This window comes from Gossypium hirsutum, chromosome D08 (genome assembly GCF_007990345.1).
Source record: "Gossypium hirsutum isolate 1008001.06 chromosome D08, Gossypium_hirsutum_v2.1, whole genome shotgun sequence".
NCBI classification, from domain to species: Eukaryota; Viridiplantae; Streptophyta; class Magnoliopsida; order Malvales; family Malvaceae; genus Gossypium; species Gossypium hirsutum.
This window is the reverse complement of record NC_053444.1, coordinates 46,214,235-46,220,838: the sequence shown is the minus strand read 5'-3', so window position 1 is coordinate 46,220,838 and position 6,604 is coordinate 46,214,235.

The window sequence follows — 6,604 nt, the reverse complement described above, 5'->3', positions numbered from 1 at the left end:
TCACTTATGTCGCCCAAACGACAATGTCATAGATAAGTTTGATTTGAGTCATTTATTTTAGATCTTTTAGTATTTATGTTGTAAATGGGATTCATTTGATCTAAAATATAGAGGCCATTAACCAATTGTGTCGAACCATAGAAAACATTATTGAGATAAAAAGAACAACAATTATTCTTAATAATTATCTCAAAACCAATTTTGTCTAAACAAGAAATTGAAATAAAGTTTTTAGTCAAACTGGGCACAAAATAACAATCCTCTAAACATAAATCAAGTCCACTAGCCAAAGATAAATTATATGTTCCTATAGCTAATGCAGCAACTTTTGCTCCATTTCCAACTCGCAGGTCCACATCTCCTCTAGCCAAAGTCCTACTCCTTTGTAGTCCCTGTTCAAAAGTACAAATATGAGAACCACAACCTATATCTAATACCCAAGAAGTAGTAGTTGATAAATTAATATCAATAACATAAATACTTGAAGCAGAATTTCCTCTTGTTTTGGCCTTCTTGACTTCCTCAAGATAGATAGGGCAGTTCCGCTTCCAATGTCTAGTCACACCACAATGAAAGCAGTTTCCTTCCTTAGACACCCCACATTTAGGTTTCAGTGCAGCCTTTCCTTTACCAGGCTTGGGCCTACCTTTGCTCTTGGGCTTTGTTTGAACTTTGGCCTTTCCCTTGCCCTTGTGATTATGGACCATCAGTATGGGCTTGGGTCCAACCTTTTTCATGTTGGCTTCAGCAGTTCGTAACATACTGAGCAACTGTGGTAGAGTCTTGTCAATTTCATTCATATTTAAATTGAGGACAAACTGGCTGTAGCTATCCGGCAACGATTGTAGAATAACATCAGTGGTCAACTCTTGGCTCAATGGAAACCGAAGCTTAGATAGGCTTTTAATATAGCCAATCATCTTAAGGACATGAGGTCCTACTGGGCTTCCTTCAGCCAGCTTACATTGGAATAGGGCCTTAGAGATATCGAACCTCTCTTGCCGTGCTTGCCCCTGATAAAGTTCTTTTAAATGCTCAATCATATCATAAGCAACCATGTCCTCATGTTGCTTCTGAAGCTCAGGATTCATAGTGGCAAGCATAAGACATCCAACTTCTACCATGTCATCGAGATGCTTCTTGTAAGCATCTCTATCATCCCTCGGGGCTCATTAGGAAGTAGTTGTTCAATGACGTATAATTTCCGTTCTTTTTTTAGGACAATCCTCAAGTTACGGAACTAGTCAAGAAAGTTCAAACCATTCAATTTGTCCTTCTCAAGGACCGATCGCAATGAGAGTGTATTAGCGTTTGCAGCCATAATATATCTATAATAATAAAATATGCATGTGTAAATTTACCAAGTTTATATCAATCATTAAAATGACTTTATTAAAAGATGTTCCCACTATTTATTTCAAAATTAATAACCCTTATATATTAATTTCGGAAAGACTTTTTCGAAAGTATTTCTAGTGGGTTATGGATCCATTTTTCACCTCCTCTTAAGTCAGCTTTGGCTTTACTCTCAAGATTATGGTTATTTAGGTAAGCAACACTTGCTAATTACATCATATGTAACTCTTAATGTTTGGTGAACAACTCTTGTTCTAATCATCTTATGATTTATCCAAATTACTTGCCTCTAGGTTTCTAATCCTAACCAAACTTGCAAGGCATGAATCTTGCCACTTATATACATATAGTCAAAACATACCAAAAGAGCCAATAAACACAACTACAACATCACCTAACTAAGCATGAAACAACATGCCTAATAACGAGTAAATTTAAACTCCTAATACATGCCACCTATAACCTAATTCAAAATAACCACAATTATACTATGTCAAAGAACGGATAGTGTGAGCTCCGACTTGAACTTCTAACTGACATAAACTTCTAACGATCTACAAAAGTCAACTTAAACAAATCATGTCTAGCCACACTAATTTGCTCATATAGACTTAGGAAGTTCGTATAAACTTAAATTTTAACCCACTAAATAAAAATCAACTTAAAAAAATCATGTCTAGCCACACTAATGAGCTCTTATGTTTTAATTGTCTCATATACACCACAAATCTCTCAAGTTAGTGAGATAAAAAAATATAACTATCTAACCTTATCAAGACATAACACTTATAAGTTAACACAAATATTACTTCAATTCATCCCTCATATGTTCATTTAACATATCACATACCATCTCAATTATCCATTTTAAAAATTTTCCATTTACATATCAAATTTCATATAACCATATCATATGTTCGTTTATACTTAATAAACCATGGTTAAGGGGCAATTATTTATGAAACCAATGACTTTATTATGGCATAAACATTACAATTAAACACATTTAAAACTCAATTCCACCATCACTTATTCATTTTTCACTTGATGAACCAAAATGAATTAATTTCAAATATGCGGGAACAATGCTTACACAATTTTCAGTGAATCTGCAATACATATAGGATCTCAAATAATTGGTGTGGTATCCATCACCAATACATATTACCTGAAAAAAAATTATTCAAAGGATGTCGTAGCATCTTTCAGCCACGGTCTTATTTATTCCTGAAATGATGCCATAGTGTCTTTGAACTATGGTCTTATTCATTTTCCATCATGTTGCCATATTGTCTTTCAACTATGGTCTTATTCATTTTTCGTTATGTTGCCATAATGTTTTCCAACTATGGTCTTATACGTTTCCTATACAGTGCCATAATGTCTTTCAACTATGGTCTTATACGTTTTCAATATAGTTTCTTAGTGCCTTTCAACTATGGTCTTACACGTTTGAATCGTGATGCCGTAGCGTCTTTCAGCTATGGTCTTACTTGTTTGATTTGTGATGCCATATGTCTTTCAGCTATGGTCTTACTCATTTTTCAAGAAATGAACACGATCATCTCATATATATATGCATTAATTAGAAAAAAAAATCTAATTAATTTAACTAAATTACGAACTTACTTAGACAAAAACGATTACGAACATAAAATCGACGACTACTTCGCTACTTTGGCTTTTCGCGATTTGAGTCCGATCGATTCGTTTCTTATTCTAAATAATAGTTTTCATTCAATTAATCCAATCAAAAATCTCAAATAACTAAATTTAAGCATATAATCCCTTTCAATATAAATTTACAAAATTACCCTCATATTTTATCTTTTATGCAATTTAGTCCCTAAACCCGAAACTTTTAAATTAACCACATTTAATCAAAATCCATGCTAGAAGAATTTCTTAGAGACTTAATACAACCCATATTTATCACTATTTCACCTAAATTCCATGAATTTTACTATTTTAACAATTAAATCCTTAAACATTAAAATTACAAAAAATCACTTAACAAAATACTTTTATTTAACTATCAAATTCATGAATCTATCAACTAAGTTTATAAAGATATTTAAAACATTCATGGTAGGTCCCTAAAAATTTAAAAATTCTATGAATTAACCCCCCGAGTTAGTTGGATCTAATTGCAACGATATCAAAAATAGAAAAATTATAAGAAACGGGTGAAAATGACTTACAATGCATAAAATTAAAGTTTGGCCGAAGCTTTGTTTATTTTGGCTATGGAGTTTCAGTTCACATATAAAGAAAAGAAGAAGATGATGCTTATGTTGTTTATTATTTTTTTATTCTTTATTAATATTATAACATTGTATCTTTTAAATTAACACATTTTAATGATATAATTATAAAATTTTCTACCCATTAACCGTCCACACTAATTAATTATTTCCAATTTACCACATAAGGCCCTCCAATCATGATTTTATAGCCATTAAGCATTAATAAACTCATAGTGATTAATTTTTGCAGCTTTTACGATTTAGTCCTTTTTACTTAATTAACTATCTAAATGTTAAAATTTTTGGACCAAACTTCAATACCTATATTTTCACTCCATAAATATTTAATAAAAATATTTATGGCCTCGGTTTACAGAATCGAGGTCCCGATACCTCATTTTTCAAAACCACCTAACTTTAGGGACAAACCACTTGTACCTAACTATTTATTCACTTAACAAAAATAATCAAATAAAAATTCAATATACTTTTATATTTGACTCGTAAATATATTTATGGACTCACTTGTTGGATTTTTGGCCTCGAAACCACTATTTTCGAAACCACTGAAAAATGGGTTATTACAGAGGTTGTAGCATCCTGCTAAATGATGATCTAAAGGTTAAGCTGATCTTCGAGGTTATTAGGTTGCAAAGAAGTATGCGTAGGGAGGGACGATGCCAAGGCTACGCCAAAGGAAGTGGCGCGATGGGTTGTTATGCATACAGAGGAAGTTAAGTGGCGAGTTCAAGTTAGAGCATAAGTTGTTTAAGTAGCATTTCAATGTGCTTATAGTAAACTGAGAGATAAAATAGAGAATACTGAAATTTTATTATCATGAATTGTAAATATAACCATACAATGTACACCTATAAGAGGCTCTAATACAATAATAGATAGAACTTTTACATAGGCAAAAAGGTTAAGTTACATCTGTTATAGGACGTAACACCCAATACCCAGATCTGGTTCAACGGGTCTGTAGGTTTTGGATGATATTTGGTGCACATGGCCATAGTATGCTACACGACCCAACAATACGGTCATGTGATATATTTTGAATATTTGCACTTTTGACCCACCTAACATCATTGAGTTACACGTTTGTTCGCATGGCCTTGTGACTCTAGCCCTACACGGCATCATGCTATTACACGGCTTACCCAAACAATCGTGTGTCCCATCCCACATGGCCTTCTCCCTCCACATGGTCAGGGGACACGACCGTGTGACCCTTATTTGCAGAATTTTTCTATTTTTTTATCTTTATTTCAAATTGTTCCTTATTTGATACCTGGTTGGTTTTAAGCTTTCGTAAGCTTGATATAAACTCGAATTTGGTAGGAATCCTTGCTATACTTAAATATATGTGTTGTATTGATATTTAATTTAGATTTTGAATAATAAATTGCATGTAAATGATTTGTATTTTTCTGTAGCATTCTATTACTAGGGTTCGGTAACCGAACCGGGTAAAGGTTGTTACACTTTGAGTCATTTGTGTGATGGAGATTTGTTGTAATTGAGTCCACTTATATATTTAATAATCCTAAGTTTCCAAATTATCATTATGTGGTTTATATATGAATTATGTTGTGTGTGGATACATGTGAAAGAATATGTTAAACTTGTGAGATAATGAAATATGAAAACATTCTTTTGTCTTAATGAAAATGAAGATGAAATTGTGCCTGAGTATGCTCTTGTTTAACTTATGCTATTGTGTATGCTTAGTAGTACTTTTGAACATTCACTGAGCTTGAAAGAGCTCGCACTCTTTTCCTAAAACTTGTGGGCTAATAGTACATCCAAGTAATGAGTGGGCAAGAGTGGTTGTTTATCCAAAGCATAACTTTCAAGTGGGTGATTTGTGATTTTTGGACACTTTGAATAAAGGCAATGTGGGTTATAGTTATTATTATCATTACCATTTTGGGATTCGACTTTTGAATTGTTGATGTTGTTTCTGGACTTTGATTGTGGACATTTTGATGCTTGAGAATGAGCTTGATGATTCATGTTATGTTTCCTTGATGATTATGTATTATTTTGGCATGTAATTTAGTATTTTTTTAATATTTTGTCAATATTTTGATTTAGTCCCTAAGATACTTATTTTTAAAATTAACTAAGAAATACTAATAAGATTAAACTAATTCTTTACCAAATATTTTAAAAAATATTTTAAAGTTAAAATATACCTTTAGATTGATGTGACATGTGTCCGTGTAATTTGCACATGAAATGATGTTTTGCCCTTATGCTCATTTGAGTAAATTTTGTTAGAAAAAGCATGCAACTAGGTTTCAATTGTTTATTTTTGTCAATATATGAGTTGAATGTATGAATGAGACTTCCCTTGTTGACTGAGAAAGAAATCAAATAATCAATTGCATGCGAAAATGTCTAATGGAGTACTAGGTCACTTTGGTGACTAATTTGACATTTAAGATTCGAGTCAATTTTTCTCGGCCAAGGTTGGGGTGCCACATATGCATAAAGGCCAATGATAGCTTTGGTTCTTAAGTTACGGTAACATAAAAGTCACAAAGGAATTGGTAAATTAACATGTTGGTTATTAGAATATTTTGTTTGAATTATGTGGAAGATTTGTAAAGTTTTATGTAATCTTTGTGTTTGAGGTGCCAATTGTAGCATATTGGTTGAATGAATATTTAGACACGTTTTGGAATGTTTTTATGTACGATTAAATGGCTTTATATGTATCAATTGAGCCTTTCGTTTGTCTTACATGAGATAGATACAAAATGACAAATTTTGTACCACACAGCTTGTTCACACAGTTGTGTGTCACACACAAGTTGGTGACATGGCCGTGTGTCCACTGGAAATTAGGAAACATTAAACCCACATGGTTCCTTATTATCACACGGGCTGGCTACACGTGTAACACCCTTAACTTATTTTGATCACCGAACCTGAGTTATATGATGCTACAACATATAACGAAATAGTTACAACCAAAACTAGCATTTAACAAT